The 20,064-nt window shown below is 33.6% G+C and overlaps 1 pseudogene; it reads right to left on the reverse strand.

Annotated features, from left to right (window-relative positions):
- Positions 1–565: 565 nt before the first annotated feature.
- On the reverse strand, positions 566–3,032 carry LOC136270886 (leukocyte elastase inhibitor pseudogene; annotated as a pseudogene).
- Positions 3,033–20,064: the final 17,032 nt, after the last annotated feature.

Genomic DNA, 20,064 nt, shown 5'->3' on the forward strand with positions numbered 1-20,064 from the left:
ATTTGTCAAATCTTAACTTCTATGTATTCTTTGAATATGCTCACACTAAATATATTCACTCTTTAAGTAATCATTTAATATTAGTTCATTGCAAGTATATATTTTGATCGATACTATCCAGACTTGGATCCGCCAAACCGTGTCCACCACCTTACTCTCATTTTTGCAATTTCGGGCTTGTTTATCGAAAATGAAAGTAGGTTTTTGATTATTTTCACAATAATAACTTATCAATTAAAATTCAATTATACATCACGGACATCCTCACGCATGTGTTGAAATACCAAAGGTGTAATCAAGTACTCTGGTGCAGGCTTTTTGTAGTTTATTTGCAAAATGCCTTAATTCAAAAGTATAGATCCTTTTCCTTTGTTCGTTCCAGTATTACATTGTAGTGCTTTTTAGTTCATCGAAATTTCCATTATGACATTCATTTTAATGAGAAAAACCTCGCGACGTATAATGGAACTTACCACGTGTAATTCAGGAAATATATATCTGAAATGCAGACTGGATCTAATTTAGTTTTATTGTCATACATAGTTTCATTTTAGCAATAATCGAGATACGCGTGTATTGAACCTTGGCACCAGTCAAAAATAACTTAATCTATTGATCTTTTTTTATTCCAATAACTAGAAATGTTTACACCTATTCACAGAAATTCTCCAGGAATGAATTATTTTTAAGCAAATTTCTTGAATATTTTGTAGATTCACTATTGTTTTTTTATTAGCAGTGCCTTCCTGTATCTGAAATCTATTAAACGATAGTTCTCACAATTTCCGAAGATTCTTCAAAGGATTTTATCAATAGCTCAGAAATCGAATTGACATTAAACCGAATAAAATACGTCCTTTCAAGGCAAAGCACCTAACATCCGTCTTGATAGCACTATCACGTTAATCAGTCCATTATGCAAAGTTTTTTCAATTCACAACATCAATAGGATATATCTTTACAAAATCAATTATATTTTTTGTATTCAGTTTGGTTATTTGTAACAGGATGGACTATTCCAAGTAAAAGGGCGGTAAGCCAGATTGTCGATGCCTTCCAAAACGCCTTGGAATAACCCGGTATGATCTTATTCCTTCACCAATCGATCAATAAGTTTAATTTAAACTCGGAACGTTTTGTCTAATGTTATCATATTGCTTAAAGCCTGAAGGTCATAACAGATTAATAAACCGATAGTTTTTGAGTTCAAATATCGGTCATGTCCCCGGAAAAAACGATTCAAACCATTAACATACTGATGATATAATGCAGATTTTGGACGTAATTTGGTGTCTTGAAAGCACATTGATAGCCGTAATTAGTACATGAACAAATCATATAATTATGAAAAATGTATAAATAATGGGACATAAAATATAGGAAGTGTCTCTACAAACTAGTATTTATGTAGTTTAAAGACAATAATGTTCCCTTTTGTTGATACCAAAAGGCATATAAGTATTTGATTTTTTCTTCCACAAATTTTCTCTAAGTTTTCTATAAGTTTCATCTTTGTACAATTTTTCGATACCTATTACAGAATAATCATCAACATTAACAACAAAATCCGCAAGCAATTTATACAAGAACATGTAATATGCAATAACCTTGTATTATAAATTTTAAAAATGTGTTTGTTCAATTTAAAATATGGTTTACAAATCTACATGCGATGTTTCTAGTTGGTTGGTTTCAAGAAGCGACCGATAAACAATACAGTCCCGGTCACATTTTCTCTGATGAGAAAGAGGAAGGGGTGGTCCGCTTTAAACACCATTGGTTCTGGTGGCATGCACATCTGAATCATCCAATGTCCTGTGATAGCGGCAGCTTCCGTTCCCTCCTCGTTGACCTCAACAAACGCTTTGTGAATGACGTCAGATACCAAAGTGTCATCTTGCGGGTTTTCCATCATGGCGCCAAAGTCGGCTTTTTTGGTAAATATATCGATGATTCCCATCCCACTTAGGACTTTATCCAGTTGAAACGAGCTCTCCAGTTTAAATTTCGGTATGGAGACAATGACATCAGTACGGTACATTTCCTTTGTAAGTTTCCGAAACGCGTCGGCTGACAAGTTGGTTTCCAATGTCGGCAACCCATCAACTTTGTTCGGAAGAACGATTATCATACTTAATTCTCCCCCTTTGTATGGAAGATTCAGAACTTGGCAATCCAAAGATGTAGACATGCCAATCAACCATGTATCCGTTCCCATATTCATCATTTCAACCGTGCCCAACTCTGTCTCGGATATTTGGAATGGCTCTCTCTTTGTTTTCGAGACCATGAACGCATTTTCCCAATCCCCTTTGAAGTAGATAGCATTGATTAGAACAATTAGAGAGAGTTGAAGTTGTTCTTCTGGAATCAAACATTGGATTTTACCGTTGGTCTGGTCCTCGACCCAGGTGTTGATTCGAGTACTCGATGCTTTCGGGTCTCCCACAAAATCCAACAATTCTATCTCACTGTGATAATGCTCCAGCGATTTCTTTTTGTACGACTCTTTGATCTCCAGACCGAGTTTGGAAAATATCCGGTTGGCTATGGCGAGCTTTGCCCCATCCCTGGACTTACTCATGAGAGTGGCGTGTAGCGTTTGATACGCCTGGTGGGGGTTAGGAACTCCCGCAACTCCCAGTACCTGTTTTATCTGCTCCTCGGATGCGCCTTTGGCGCCCAACATCGTGAACATAAGAGCTGCCGATACACTGTAGGGGGAAAAGAACAGATTCTCACTCTCCTTGCATAGAACTCGATACAGTTCAAAGGAGAAGTCTGTGACTGCACTCTCCATGGTTTTCATGTTTCTCAAATAAAACTCCAGATTAAATGAATTTTAACTAATTTGCGATCCGACAAATTATCTCAATTCCTTCCGTGTTTATCACGATGACGGCGTAATTTCGTCAAAAATGGATATTTTACAAGTTTATCAATTAGTTTTTTGTAATTCTTCCGCAATTCACTATATTTACCTACGGTACCGGATACAATATTATACTCTTTCCCAATTTCCTGCCTCTACCACTTCCGCGTACAATATTACCTGGGTATGATATGATTGTAAAGCATGGAATTTTCGTCTACATGTATGAAATTGACCATACCTTTATCTTAACCATGTGCAGTACTATAAACATGTCTTCAAACCTCACAGCACCATAAATAACGATCTAAATATCATCCATAATCAGCAAAGCACTACGAGAGTTGATTGCATGCTAAGATGCTGCCAAACTATCTTTGTTATGAATCTGTAGGTTTAGTTTGTTTTGTTGGTTTTGTTTCACCCGAGCATTGGTGCATACAGGTCGCTATTACAATTATTTGAAATACGTTTTAACCCCCTTACTGTATATAATAAAGCTTAGCATATATCTGAATTTGCAGTCAACAGAAAGATAAGAGAAACCTGCTGGTACACAAATAAGCCGACGGACAGCTCCGAGAAAACATTGGATAGCCCCAGGATTTGATCTGTGTATCCCTCAGTACAAGTACAAGTAACAGGTTTTATAAAGACAAATACAAATGAGACATGCATGTACATGTATCTATATTCGAAACTTGAGGAACTCTTCCGTCTTCTTCCGTGTATGGGAGAATTCAGGGCCATGTTTATACCCATTTTTAAGAAATGTTATAACAAACTCTTTGTTTAAAAAGATTATTTTTAAGGACACAAAAGAAGGTTCGTGAACAACTGGGTTGTTTTGCGGAATACGTTAACGTTTGATTATGAGGCAGAGACAGTGCTAAGGGGGGGGGGGGGGGGGGAGTAATAGGATAGGGTAAAGGTATTAAGTTTTACTGGCAAAGGTATCCGAGTTAATGCTTGTACAAATTCAAGTAAGATAATCCTTTTTTTAATTATAAATTGCACCCAATCTATTATCTGTTAGGCCAAAAAAAAAAAAAGGTGTGTTTCCTATTTCTTCATATTTTAAAATAGGGTAGGTAGGTCGGCTTTTTTTTTTTTTTTTATTTTTTTTTTTTTATGAGCTTTCAGTTTTCCCCTTTCCTAGCATATGATTTTTCTATACATTAATAAAATGTATTTTACAGGTGGAGAATTGTGAATAGTGACAACTGTTACAGAATTAAAGCTTTCTTAAATCTAAGTTTAATTTGGAATGTATACGAAGATTTTATTTTCATGTAATATAGAATATATAAATATGACAGCACTATAGATTAACTGAGTATAAAAATCATTACCACAAATATATTATAGAGTAGTTATTAGTTCTATTTTCCTGGTCAACTGACAACAGTAGACATTAATATCGTAATTGTAGGTGTTGAATTCAGAAACAGAGGAAATTCTGATCGATCAGACGAGAGCCTTAGAATTAAATCTTTTCAACAATTTTTAAAAAAAATGAATACATCATTAATGGTTTAAGACTAATTTTAACATTTCATTTGCATCTGAAATGCAGCATTTTATAATCATATTTATAATGTGAATGATTGTTAGGCCTATTCAAAGACTTACTATGTCTGCAGTCTCCACACCCAGAAATATAAAAAAAAAAACACTTTGCCTCTGCTTTTTTCATGTACATCTTTATATTAATTTTTAACACATCACTGCCCTAAAAAATATTTATTGCATTGATAATTTAGCTAAAATAACCAACTTAGGATAACTTTCATCCATGCTGTCAATCTGCACTTAGAGATCTTTAAAACGCTTTGATAAGTGGTGTTTTCTATTGAATTGTTACAAGCGTTTTTTAAACTCTGATTTGTAAAGACTTTATTGTTTAAACCAATTACGGTTGGTAATCTGGATTTGGAATAAAAAGTGTTAGGGTCGGCGCATAAAAAATAGGGTCGGTCGGGAAACCGGAAACACACACATTTTTTTTTTGGCCTTAGTTTTTGTTTGTTTGGGGAACATGCACTCTGAACTGTTAAAGAATCGTCATTTACTCAAAAATTTGTGTTAATTATATAATTTACCACATAGCCGATGCTGATACATGTACCAGAGTCTACGGGTTTGATTTGGTTACCATTACTCTTTGCTTTAGTTTGTGCTTCGACGTAAAATTATCCCGCTTGAATGACGCTTTTCGTAGGAAAAGAAAAAATTGGAAAATTTAAGGATTATATCAGTGTGGTGCTGCATAATATCAATCGCTTCTTTTATTTCCAATACATTCTGAAAAGATATCCTGAGTTTTCTTCTGAGCTTCCGGAATTATCTTAGAAGGTTGTATTGCCTTATGGGAAGCAAGGATTTACCAGTTGATATCTAAAATCTTGGCACCACATGACCAAATATTTCTCTGTACTCTTATGTCACCAGGTATACTACATCATGCAGGGTGTATACTATGTTTTAGGCGGGGTGCATGCTCCGAAGAGGCGAAAAGGAGGTCAATTAGGAATATATAGACACGTCCAATTTCATCGTACATTTTATTTTTTTTAAACACCTCAACACAATTTCGACTATCAGAGCAAATTTGACAATGGCGTAAGTTTATAATCAAATATAAAGGCAAAGCTTCGGTTTATTATCATTTTTATATTATTTACAAATATGTGTAACCTGTATTTGTTTACACAAAGATTACAATAGAATAAAATCAATTGTTTACAAAGTTACTGATAAAGAGGTAATGTTGTACATGGGATGTATACAACATGTGACACAAAGGGTGTATAATATGTTTTACGGTGCGACCGTTGGGGCGAGCACAGCATGTGATCAAACAATGAATTATAATAAATTAATAAAATAAAATTAACAACGTAAAATTTGAATGCCAAAAAATAAAACATACCTATTTTTCAGTAAATTTTCATTATTCATAGTTTATAAGATTTGTTATAATTTATTTATTTATATGTAGAACAATAGTTTAATCTCAGATACAATGTTGTTAAATAATAAAGATTTTAATATATAAATATTCATTGCACTGCATCTCCTCTTTTAAAGTGATTGTGATTATGATTGATTGATTGATTTCCCCCTTTTTTTTTTGCAGTAGACATTTTTTCTTAAACTTACATATAAAACTTGACTCATCATAGAGCTCCCCCATGCTAAAAATTTTTTCATTTTTGTCAATTTATACATAGAAAATCGACTTACCATGGATTTGCCCCTCCACTTAAAAAAAAAATAATTAATGTTTAATTTCATTTTTAATTTACGCTTAAAAATATTTGTTAAAAGAACATGGTGTTGTCCCCCCCCCCCCCACCCCCCCCCCCCCCCCCTAGGAAGTGAAAATAAAGAAACCATTGAACTGCTAAAGAGCTGAAGGATTAGAATTTTCATGATTTATTTTTCTTTTTGCTTGCAAAGATTTTTTGGATGAGGCTGCCATCCACCCACCCACCCCCTTTAAAAAAGGGCGCTGCTACGTTTCAGGAAATTACCATAATTATAGTGAATAAAATATTTGTGAGCATTCATCCAAATTAGTGCAATTTACAACTGTTTCCTGTATCTGAAGAAATGTCATTATTCGTCAGCTGTTCTTTATCTTAGCCTTTGCAAGATTTTATTGGTCATTTCAGCATGTTTACAATAACTTCAATTAGAGTAATTTCCCCTTATCAGTGCTTATTGTGACGTCAAAGCTGACGTTGGTTAAGTGTCGTCTTACTCTTTAAAACTCCCCTGAGAAATAAAAGTATGCGAAGTATACTGTTTTATTTACTTAAAAAGCATGATGTTCTTAAAATTACACATCTTATAAGCTTTTCAAAGGTTTTACTTTGATTCTCGGGAGAACGTGGTGTTGGAACGTGAGGTTGGAAACCATTGGTACTATGAATTGTGGGTCAAAATTTACTGACTCCGAAAAAATATATCGGATCAATGTGTAAACGTTTGTGACGTCACACGATTATTTTTGATTGAAAGTGTACTGAGGTGAACTTTAGAGGTAATATGTTTTACGGTGTAACCGTTTGGAGGGCGAAGCCAATATCAATGGGGCTAGATATGCCCTTTCATTATCTCTGGCCTGTCATCAGCTGTTCATTTCTTATACAACCCCTGCTATGCTATAGTCTGTCCCAAGCTACTGTTTCCATCACATGTTGACAATTTTTATGGAAACATACACAGCTAAAAGAAATACAATTGAAATCCTTCATTAATTAAAATTCGTCGCTTTTTTTCACAGGAACGAAAAACTGACTTCTTATGGAGATTTTATAATTATCTTTTTCATTTTGGAAGTTTCTTGGAACACCTCACACAATTTTCAAATGCTATCATCCAGATCTTATTTTATATTATTTGCTTTACAAATATATCCATAGATTTTTATTTTAACAGCCGCTTTTTTTAGGCGAACAAGTCAGCTCGAGAGAGAGAGAGAGAGAGAGAGAGAGAGAGAGAGTGGGAGGGAGGGGGGATTCAAATATAAAAACCGGTAAACAAATTTTCATTCTGGTATGTAAATAAATATTGTTTAAACCCTGAAATATTTCATCTTTGTAAGCCAAGGGTTTCTGATCCGCGCCGCTCCTGCAGATCACACACCCTTGGCTAGCGAAGGTATTTATGAATAACTAATAATGAAGCAAAAAATCTTGGGACAGATTTTAGCTGCATTTTTTTTGTTGTTGTTATTTAGATTCTATCAATATACATGTGTATTATTTTGATGTCTTATTGTCTAGTCTGAAGTAATTTATACATATATTGGATAATACCTGGCTGCAGCTACATGAAGTATCTACATTGCAGATCTCTGGATAATTTCTCAGCATGAAGAATTTTTTACTTTTTACTCCCTTATTTCAAATGTATGCATAAACATGAATTAAAGAGTAATGACGTATATTTTTTTTTAAAATAAGAAAATCAATTTATCTTGAGAATATTTCGCTTAAATTTGTCATCCAAACACTGAATTATTAAACATTTAATGATTGATTTGTGCATTAAAACTAGAAAATTGAGATAGTACCCTAGCTAATTCAAATCATAAGGTGCAAATGATGTCCTTCATGTATATTGTACATACTGGGGTGTATAATTTAATCTGAGTTTGTCTGAAAAATGTCATACATTTGTGTTCAATGCATATTTGTGATTGTGAATGCAGATCAGTAATTCCTATTATAAATAATTTTTAAGTATTTATAATGCATATTACTCCAAATAATCTCCCTATTTGCTTTTATTTTTATGGCGGTTTGGGAGTACTTTGAATATTTATTGTATTTTAAATCATATACGTATGGTTTACACATTTGGGGGGGGGGGGGGTGAATTAGAATGGGGAAATATTTAACAATGTGTCTGTCAAAGATTAGGATGTCTACAAAATTAAGTTTTGATTATCTTTTGTTTTATACTGAATTATTTATTGGTCGTAACTTAATTCTTTTTATATTTTGATAATTAATTTGAATTCTGGGTACGAAATGACCTGGGTATGAGTATGTTAGGCTACGATTTGAGATGAAACCTAAAAACGAAATTTCAAATTGAAAGTTGGAGAAAAATCGTCTTTGGTGTTTTCAAATAGTAATCAGAAAGCAAATTTAATTCAAATACATGATGTTATATTTAATAACAATGAATTAAAACTGCTTCACTGTTGAGACACGTTTTTTGTCCAATCAGATGTCCTGAAATTCATTTGATCGGATCTAATGCAACTGTTGTAAGTTGTAGGAAATGAAAATTTGTTTTCTTAATTAGGAATTAATTTTTCAAGAACACACTAGGTAAGTTTAAATGTATTTATCACTCATTAAACAAAGCTGGTAAATTATCACCAAACGTGAAGTTAGTACGAGATTCAAATTCAACATGGATGCCGGTGATGTCACTGCGCGTGAAGTTATTCTTTTTTCCTCCATCTTGGAAAAGTTTTTCAACTTCATAGGTATAGAGTGTAATTTCTATTTTTAGACATATGTACACGTGTTGTCTATAGGGAGAGCTTCGCTCTCACGGGCCCTTCGGGCCCGTGAGAGGGCTTCGCCCTCTAATATTGACTGTATGTCGCTTACATCGTTATTGTTTTTACTGTCTAAATTTGTCTTGCTGATTCTCGTGAGAGTGTGAAGTGATAAAAATTGCCATGATTACAGGGAACTACTGGGACGATTAAAACGATGCATTACTGGTCCGATTTACTGACGCCAAAAAAATCCGTTGAATGAATGTGCAACTAGTCCGAATTTTCTATTCACACACGCCTTGCCGGTAGAGCTCGCTTCGCGCCGGCGCTGCGCGCCGGCGAGCTGCGCTCGCTATTACATTTTATTGATGGTGTAAATCTACAATGTAGAGGATGTTTACAATTTAGGAGAAAAAATGTTGAGATTAAAAGTTAAAGTTTTCTTTCCTGAGTAGGTATGTTTAAGCATGTCAAATGTTACGAAAAGCATAGTCATTGGATTACATCAAAGCAACATAACCAACAAAATAACTGTTATATGACAGAATTAATTATTTATAAAAAAAAAAGTGAAGCTATACATGTAGAATTTTAGGGGTTCGCTTTGAACTTTTTGAAGCTTGCAAATGGAAGAAGAGACCCACAGGCATTGACGGGCAGCTCTGTACCATAGTCCTTAGATTGACATGTCAGAGAGTCTCATGTTTGAATGTATTTTATGCTTCATTTTGAAGTCTAAACCCTAGTCTGAGACTCCTCTGACTATACCTCGCTATTATTAGTTTCCGTTCTTAATAACGATGGATTTTTGGGAGTTGATTTTATTTAACCTTCCTATACAGTTACTCTGGCAAAACGGAAGTGAAACAGTATTTGGACCTAAGCACAAATCATCACCGCTGACAAGATTTAGTACTTGAGAATAATCGATAAATTCGATTCAAATTGTACAGAAGCATTGTTTTACACGGACACTTATATACAAAAACCTTGAAAATAGTCAGAGTTTTATATGGTACGAACAATTCAGATATTTTTGTAAGTGTACGATTTTCTACGCAAGAGTTCAATGAGACTGGTTCGCTGTCATTAATAGCCAAAGCGCCATTTCTGCAGCGGTAGCGTTTAGAATCAAGGCCAGACTATCCAGTCTAAAGATAGAACCAGTACTGGCGTAGACTAGGCTTTATTAGTATTATATGCTTGTTAAGTTATTGATTAGATACTTTTTTCTAGAAATATTTCGATAACTGATACATTATGCATAGTAGAGTTCACACACCATGACCCATATGGGGTTTTCTGTGACTCGCTGGGATTCTTGACAAAAATACCCCAAAATTATATGAGGAGAAAATGTGCATAATCTTTCAAATACAGCTAGAACCATTTTAAAACAACCTTGGAGTTTCAGTAGGATGTAACTATCCATTTCTTGCGTCACATCAAGTTAAAATGACGCTGGTTTCAAGCGAAACCCACCGATTGCGTAGTCTTAGCTCAAAGGCTAGACAATTCTTGTTGATTTTAAAGAGCCAGCAATGAAATAGACACGCCTACATCACAATGCAGTTTGACACAACTACCCAAAGTTCAAGCTCTTGTTAAAATGATTCTAAGAAACTACTTGCCATGCGAAATAACATATCGTTGATTTAAAAATAAATAATCTATACTACATGTACTATGTTAAAATTATAGGCTCGAATTTTTTGGGCTTTAATACCTAGAAATCGGAAGAGTACTGTGTTTTGTTTTATATATGTAAAACATCATTGGTACTGGAAGATTACCAATTTGTTTTTATTTTTTCTCAATCAAGGTTTGCTAATTAATAATCAACGAAAATTCCTTTAAAAAAACCGGAAATTATCTGAATTTTTTGGATTTTACAATCTTGCGCATGCGCATTATATTCATGCTAAATCACGGGAGGCTCTTTAGTTTATGTTTCCAGAATATTACATTTGCATGGATAAACTCTCACTGAAACGATATAACAAATACGTGTGTAAAATTTGAACAAGGGACGTTATTGGTCAAAAAATGCCGTGTTTTAAAATCTAATGATACCTACCATTTTCAAAAGCCAAGAATAAACAAAACTTAATGGTATATGATTTATTCATATAACTTTAGTGTAAGTATGATACATTTTACGTTAAACACGGCGCCTTTTTAAAACGAAACGTCGACATTTTACGAAGCCTTTAACGCGGCGTCATAAACATGACGGACAGGCTTAACTGGATTTTAACACAACCAAACATTTCTCTTATTTTTTAAAAAAAAGTTTTGGTATTAGTATTTATTTCCAAACTTTGCATTCCATTTGTTTAGAATAAGAATTTCGTATTAACTAACCCGACATAGTTAGGGAATCCGTACTGCAGAGAAATACTCGAAAGCCAGTAGAGGTAAATGAATATATTATTTACATCCACCAAGTATGATTCCCTCTATTTTATTACGAAAATGGATTGTACATTCATAGCTCTGTTGAAATTGACAGAACTGAAATATAAACGGTCCAGTTTTTACTAGTTTATCGATCGGTCGAAACCTTCAGCAACCTAAAAAAAATCCTGGACTACACGAAATAATCATGGTGATGTCAGAATCAAATTCCAATAGGAGACGATTTGTTTGTTTCTTATACCTAACGTACGTAACAATAATTTTGTTAATTTTTCTGACTTTTTTCAACCAATTTATTAATTTGTTGATAGAAAGATGTAAATATAAACAATAAATTAGCGATCAATGCAGAGAAAAAGAACGCGGGTAATGTAATTTTTTTCTGCAATGTCATGAATCACCATAAAAGGCATTTTTTTTGTTTAATATTTTACTTATACTTTGTTAGTTTCTTGATTTTTTCTAATACACAAACAACTACATGTAATTTAAGACAATCGACGCGTGGATAGAACAATTTAGCAACTTTATAAATGCGGGAATTTCACAAAGAAAATCATTTACCAACCGGTACAATAATATACAAGAAAACTGATTAATTAAACAGATGAATAATATATTTTAACTTCTAGCAAGTATTAAGAACGAGCACAGGTCAATGCACTTTCTTTTCAATCTAATTACGTGTGCTTTGTATAGATAAAACCTATAAACCTGGTCATAGATCGTCAACAAACTTTTAATCATTGTGTGGAGATCGTTGTTTAAACCGTGAGGGTAAAATAAATAAAATTTATTCAAATAAGACTTTAGTAGTTCAGTCACTGTTAGTATGCACAAACATACATTCAGAGAGAGAGAGAGAGAGAGAGAGAGAGAGAGAGAGAGAGAGTTTATTTCTGCTCAACGTATAGAATATATACAAATTAAACTTCACACTCGCAGTGTAAGAATCATATCAAACATAACAAACAATGTAAGACTAAGTTATTGCTGATCATACTTCTATTATCTTCGGACTTGAAAAACAAGGAACGACACGTTTTTGTTGTCGACTCGCGGAAGGAGCATGTGATGCAGTCAACTGGTCTTTGGGGCGATTTTGACAAATTGGCTGATGCACTGACGATCAACCGTATACGGATTAGGTTTAACATTTACCGTTATCGGTTAATATATAAGGGGCGGTCAGGCGCGGAACCCTTTTCCTCGATAAATTGAAGCAATGCCCACGAAGTTACAGGTGAATATTCAGCAATTGCGAACTTGTCTATTTAATCGGCCGACCATCGGTACTAGTCGAAAGTTAGAAAAGATCACGGAAGACGAAGACAATATGACAATATGTCTAACGTCTGTTCTGGTTGTACGATTGATTAAACTACTTCGATCACATATGACGGATACAAATGGACTTAAACATAAACTGTTTACTTAAAGAGGAAATTATTAGAGCTTTTATCAATCCTTTCAACAGGCACGTAGCATCGTTTTTGAAAGGGGGGGGGGGGGGGGGGGCAACCAAAAAATCTTGACAAGCAAAAAAAAAAAGAAAAAAAAAAGGAAAATTTTAAGTTTCCCAAAATCTTCAAAATCCTTATCGGGGGGGGGGGGGGGGGGGGTAGTATATAACTTCAATTCCACTTCTCATTTCCTTATTTTCGTATCATTTTTTTACGTTTTCACAAAAAAGTGGGGGGCCAACTCCATGATACTTCAATTTTTAGACGGAGGCTCTCTGAGCCTCCTCTATTGCTACCGGTCAGCTCACATGTGACGTCGATAGTGGATTTGACGGACACCACCTAGCGGCAAAAATTGCAATATTCGTTTGGGATTCACATTTCAATATTATTATTGAAATAAACATCTTATTTGCATTTACAACAAAAAGAACTATACATATTGCGATCAATAAACATAATTTCTCTCGAAAATTTTAGTTTACATGTCAAATTCCAAGTAAGTATGAATATGCATCAGTTTAAGAATAGCAATGGTGTGTAATCGTTTAGTGGCTATTTGTACTTTTTATACAGCTTCCTGTCCGTGACGTCAAATAATGAGGATTCCTCAAGAACCATCTTGTGTTGACCGAAATATTGAATAATTATGAGATTCAATGGATAAACACGGCGTGGTTCTTAGTCTGTATCGTATATTACTTGCGCACTATCAATTAATCTCCTGCGGAGATATATCTTTCTAAGTATTATAAAAGCTACACTCCCGCCCCCGGCATCGATCCAATAAAATGATTATTCAACAAGTTGAACCACTGCTATGCGATCTTGAGTATTCCCCCAATTAAATACAGACAACCGTGATCGTAGCATGGCACATTTTAGTTTAGCTTTACTTGGCATGCATACTAAACCTACTATAAGGATAGTGAAACAAATAAATTAAACATCCAGATTACACCCTTTAACGCAACGCCACCCCCCCCCCCCCCTACACACACACATTCAGTGTGTGCATAGGTATAGTACCCAGGCCACATGCTGTGAGTTTGATTAATCCTGCATTGTCTGGCCAGCGCTGTCCATTTCAAAGTAAGTTGGGAAGTCAGTGTGTTTTTGCAAGCTGATACGAGAATTTCGCTTGAAAAAAGTGTAAAAACATTTTACAGAATGTACATATTTTCTTTTAAAAGTGAAGTACGGGGTATTACAAGACCTACCGCGATATTTTATTTTAAATTTAGCTTTAAAAAGATATTACAGCGAATTCTCTTCATCTTGGATATTTCCCTTTTTTAACAATAGTTAGATAAAAGAATAAAGTCGTGCATATACTGAAAGATCTTTTTTACAGCAAAAAAGCTCGCAATTGCGTGTTAAATATTTTTCCGAAATTCTAAATTTATATCTCTTAAATTTTGTTTACCCCACAAGTAAAATCTGTATAAATTCGTAATATTTTCATCCCTTGCAGAAAGTCACGATGAAATGTTTACAGTTGATGCGCTAAGCTGTTGATCAAAAGGCTGAGCTAGCAATATTTTCTTTTTGGTCCGCCTGAAATGATTAAATTAACGCTTAGAAATATATATATCTGATCACTCTCTGCAATCGTATCGTTCATTCTGCAAAAGAAAAAGAACAACAGCTATGCGAGATTGAGATCATGCAAGTATTACCTACATGTTACATTAGGTGGTTAAGCATGAACGATTTTTTTTCATATATATAAAAAAAAATTCACTGTTCAGATGTTTTTATTGATTATTTATCATAAATTTTAGTATATATTGTGAATTATTAGGTTAAGTACTAACTAACAAAATATTTTTTGTTAGTAATTTGTTTTTGCATATTCCATAAAAGACCATGAATATATTAGCAAAGTAGTTTCTGTCCTGTAGTATTTAGAATTGCAAACTCTTAATTAATACCCTAAACCTTATATACCATAAAATTTGAAGAAGAAAAAACCATTATTATTTTTGGGAGTTGATTTTTATCAACTCTTCTATGCAGTTACTCTGGCAAACCGGAAGTGAAACTGTGTTTGGACCTAACCACAGATCATCGCCGCTGACAAGACCTTGTTCTCGAAAATAATCGATAAATTCGATGTAATGCATTCTGAAGCATTAAATATTATTCTAGTTAAATATTGCTTGGATCCATATAATTTTCATGAAATATTTACATTACTAATACATAGTTTGATGGAATTTATTCTATCTTAAAATATTACGCAACATGATTCATATTATGTTTTCCTAGAATTCTTAAAATTGTCGGAAAAGCCCGAAAATTCATTTTATGAAATTATGCGTTATTTGATTACGGATAAGAAACTACTTGGCATGCGAAATTACATATTGTTAATTTTAAGATAAATATCAATCGATGAAATCAACTCCCGTCGGTACTTCAATACTTCGAATTATTAGATTAATCTCCTCCGCAATGATGCCTCCGTCTCTCAGTACTTTGAGTACTTTGATTTATATGTAAATTTTAAAAAGGTGTTGCTGCGAGAAAAATTGCCCCCCCCCCCCCCCCCACGATGCTTCGTGCCTGGTCAATATGTCGGCGATTATTTTCTGTTATGATCTCAACAAACATCCACTGTAAAAATTTTATATAATCGTTTACATCTTAATAGTGTGTGTTGTAATTTTCTATCTATTTATTTATCAATTTATTTATCTATTTATTTATCAATTTATTTATTTTTCGGTTGCAATTTCTATTTCTTTTTTTCCTTTTGTCTTTTCTTACGTATACAAAAATTATTTTAGATTTTTACATGTATAAGATAAACCCTCTTTCAACGGTAAAAACCACGTGTTACGCCGAGTAACTGTCCGTGTCGGATCGCATTGTTTGAATTACGTTGTTAAATGTGCAATTTTCTAATCCTTTTTGCTAAAATTCACATTGTTCACAGTTATTAACCGTCACCATTTTCAGTATATGAATTTGTTATGATACAGAAAATAAGTATGTTAAATATAAAAGTGGTTAATGCATGTGAAAGGTTTTAATTTCAGCAAAGATTATTCATATTTCTATATATTATAACGATTATTGGAGATCATTCCATGTTTAGCGTACACTAGTGACGTCATAATGAAAAATGACGTCATTTTGGTGCCTGTAGAATTTAGCCAGTATCGAACTTAGTACAATGCACAACATCAAAAAACAAAACTAAGACGTTGAAAATATGATAAATTTTGCGGCCAAATACGGCTAATAACGTCCCTTGTTCTTTGTCATATATTCTGTTCATCAAAGGACATACGAGAGGTATCTCTAACTCAGTGCATTTAATATTAAAAATCCCGAGAGTTCCGAATGTCAACATGGTGTGTAAATTCGAAGCAAATAAAAAAACGTTGGTGAAAAAGTGTTAAATTCTTCACTAATATAAATCAAATAAAATGTATTTACAGCCTCAACATGATTTGTTATTAATATTATCAAAACCGATTTGGTTGAACTTTTCCTATAGCGTCACGATCATTTCTGTCAGCTACGTCATGCATACATTATACACGCCGCCGTTGTGAAAACTTTATGATTGGTTAACTCCTTTTCTTAGGCGGAGTTATCTGTACACGCTTATGCAATACCAGGCCCCGAGGTTATAAAACTTTTTCCATACTCGTACTCCAACTCGTACTCCGTACTCCGAGTATGTGCTCCACTGAGTACGACTCTAAAAAGCGAGGTTATAAAAGTTTTGGAGTACGTTCTCCGCTGAGTACTATTTGGAGTATGCTCCAAAAGCCGATCGATGAAATTTTACGTCTCTGGAGAAAGACAGAGAACGGTAATTCATGTAAATAGTCCTGGCATGTAGGCAAACTGTACATGTATTCAGATTAATTATTTATCAACAAAATGTAACACATTATTTACATGTACATATTACCTTCTTCATCTGCAAGCATGGAGATGTGTCTGTATCTATAACTTATGAATTTTTGTGCAACAAAGATGATAAATCCAGTGTAATTGGTAAAATTATCAACAATTTGTGTTTATGTCAAATCTCTCTCTCTCTCTCTCTCTCTCTCTCTCTCTCTCTCTCTCTCTCTCTCTCTCTCTCTCTCTCATGAGACTCAGATAGTGATTTATGCATGTGATGATTAAGTATAATTATGTTGTAAAGAACGATATGAATATAAAAGAAAGAAGTAAGAATTTACACGGATATGAAGAGAGTATTTTACCATAGAATTTAGTTCGATATATCTTAAGTTTTCCTGCCCCCAAGTGGATATCTATTAAGATATTTAGTGAGCAGTTCCTGTATTAGGAAAAAAAGGGAAGAGTTTAATTAAAAAATAGAAACATATACTTGAGAAAATCACAAAATTAATGAGAAGATCCGTTTATTTTCACACTCAGAAAGTATACACTAAGGAAATTATATGGGTATTCCAATTTAATTGCAACATACTATATTTGCCTTAATTCTTGTGAGAAAAAACATCTATTATATTGAAGGGGTGGGGTGAGGGTGGGGGTTGGAATTGCATCAATGAACATATGCCAAAAGCCAAGGACACACGTAAAGTTTCTCATTTCAATATTTTTGGGAATGTGCACGAGAGTTTAAGAAAATTTACTAATTGAAATATTTTTGAAATTTCTAATATGAGGACCACGTTAAACCGAAACAACGTGTTCAAGGAAACTGTGTACTAAAGTTGCTGTAACCCTTTTGTGGGGTTTTATTGATGGTTCAAGTTTTTCTCACTTAGTCAAGGCTTGAAAATGTGTGTTTAGAATTTATACATACACGTACTGTGTCATTTTTAATCTTAAGTAACGTCATTTGATATTTTTGAGCAAGCCGTTTCCTATTAATTCATCTTTAAAATTCGAAATACATGTGTTAATTTTGATGCATTGGACATAAATATTTGGTTACTTTATCAAAATAGTTACTTGCTAATGAAATAAAACAATTTAAGAGATGAATATTCCCACAGCTGAGCTATATAGAGAAAAATCTCTCACATGAAAATGCGAAGAAGCTATTTTATCACCAGTAGTACATTTATTTTCGATCGATTGCATAGAATAACAATAATTCTCTCTCTCTCTCTCTCTCTCTCTCTCTCTCTCTCTCTCTCTCTCTCTCTCTCTCTCTCTCTCTCTCTCATAAATTCTAGCTTCTATCATGCGGGTTATGATTAATTAAAGTGTTTTCTTTTTTTTTTTTTTTTTACATAAACAAGCTTTTAATTAACTGTTAATTGCCCGAATTCTCAAGCAGAATATATAGGTCGATCATACTGAATGTTTTTCCATAACTGTGTATTTAAGAATAAAATTTGATGTCATAACACCAAATTTTATTTTTAAATATTCATTTTAGAAAGATGCTAATATAATACTTAAGACTATGGGGTCAGCGGGACCCACCATTCTTATATTCGAGCGTTTTTTTATCAAATGTTAAGCCTAACAATGCATTTTACCTTACGTATACTAAGACATGTCTATGCTCTCGATGTTTTAATTTGAAATAAATAATAAAGATCGTAACGTAGGTGATGTTCCATGGTAAAATTTCTTTGATATTCAAATAGACGTTTGAGATATTTCTTCTCGTGATTACCGGTATACTTAAAGTAATAAAATTATTTACAATTTTTAAAGGTTTGTAGATTTAAGACCTACAGTCATCAAATCCCTCTGTCTTGTAGAAATCTAAGAAACATATCCTTTTATTTTTTTTCTTTCGAATGACTGTAAAATAATCAGTTTAAAAATCAAGTTCAATGGGAAAATGTAAATTAATGAAGTTTTAATAAAAGATAACTATATATACCAGCTTATATTATAATAACAATGTAAGAGTCGTTAAAACACTAGTTAGTATAACCAATTACTTAAATGTGGGTATATGGGTGACTGGACATATTTGAACACAAGGACAGCGTAACCAAAATTTTTTTTACACCATTGAACACACGCGTTTTCTTCATATTGCACCATTGAATTTTGTCTAATGTAGAGAAATCCCCCAAGTTAAAAAAAAAAAAGATAATTAAGACTCGCAAGTTGTACATTTTCTTTGCCAGAAGGAGTTTGATTTAACTTTATTTGGACAATTTTTTTTATGGCTGTGGGGGGAGGGGGGGGCGCCGGGTGCGACCTCCTTTACTCCGCCACTGATTTACCGCTTATTCTATAAAATGTTTCCCTTTCTAAGTTTTGTGGCATGCAACATATATATAAATGATAATTGATTAATAATTAAGTAATAGAAAGTGTTAGACTTTTATGCATCCCCCATCGTTTGTAATGTTTAGAACTAACCTACATCTTCACTATAATCAAAAAGGGACCCAGCAAGTGCATCTGATTGAAATTGATTAATAACGATACATGTACATTGATTTCTTTGTTTTAAATGATGGGGTGTATGGGTCGTATTTGACTAAAAACAGAATTCTTAAAAAGTCGAGCTATTCAACGATAGTAGATTTACATGTATATATGTACATTAATTAATGAAGCAAACTATCTAAAAGTTATTTTGATAATCTTGGTTGCAGTTCGCACTTACTCTAAAATTCACCTCCATTATATCTACATGTAGATATGTCATTAATAAAGTGGTAAAAACTTTTCATTTTAATTCATATACATGTATATATGATTAAATTATAGCATATAATACAGCAACGTTACAATATGAACAATATTATATGTTTGCACTGCATTTTATTTAGATTAAATGTTTTGAGTACGACTTTGAGAAAGCTTCAAAGCTTACTCAGAAAATCTCCGTTTTATACTCAGCCGGAGTACGAGAACGAGTATGAAAAAGTTTTATAACCTCGATACCTTGAGTACGAGTACGGTTTGGAGCACGGAGTACGATTTGGAGTACGAGATCGTACTCAAGAAAGTTTTATAACCTCGGGGCCAGAGCTGAAGGATTACTCAGAACAGTTCATATTCCCCAATATTATTCATTCGAAATCGACTATCCCCAATGTTTAAATTCTGTGCAAAACTCTCTCTCTCTCTCTTTTCTCTCTCTCTCTCTCTCTCTCTCTCTCTCTCTCTCTCTCTCTCTCTCTCTCTCTCTCTCTCTCTGTAAACGGGCGTTAAACCATAGCCTCAAGCTACGGTCCAGAGAACGGCATTATGAAAAAAAGTTGCATGTGGTAAGCGTTCGTTTCATGTAAATTCCGTAAATGTATAATACACATGTATTACCTACTAACTTGCCAGTCGAAGTGATAGATATGAATTCCTCG

The sequence above is a fragment of the Magallana gigas genome, chromosome 8 (assembly GCF_963853765.1).
Source record: "Magallana gigas chromosome 8, xbMagGiga1.1, whole genome shotgun sequence".
In the NCBI taxonomy this organism is placed as follows: Eukaryota; Metazoa; Mollusca; class Bivalvia; order Ostreida; family Ostreidae; genus Magallana; species Magallana gigas.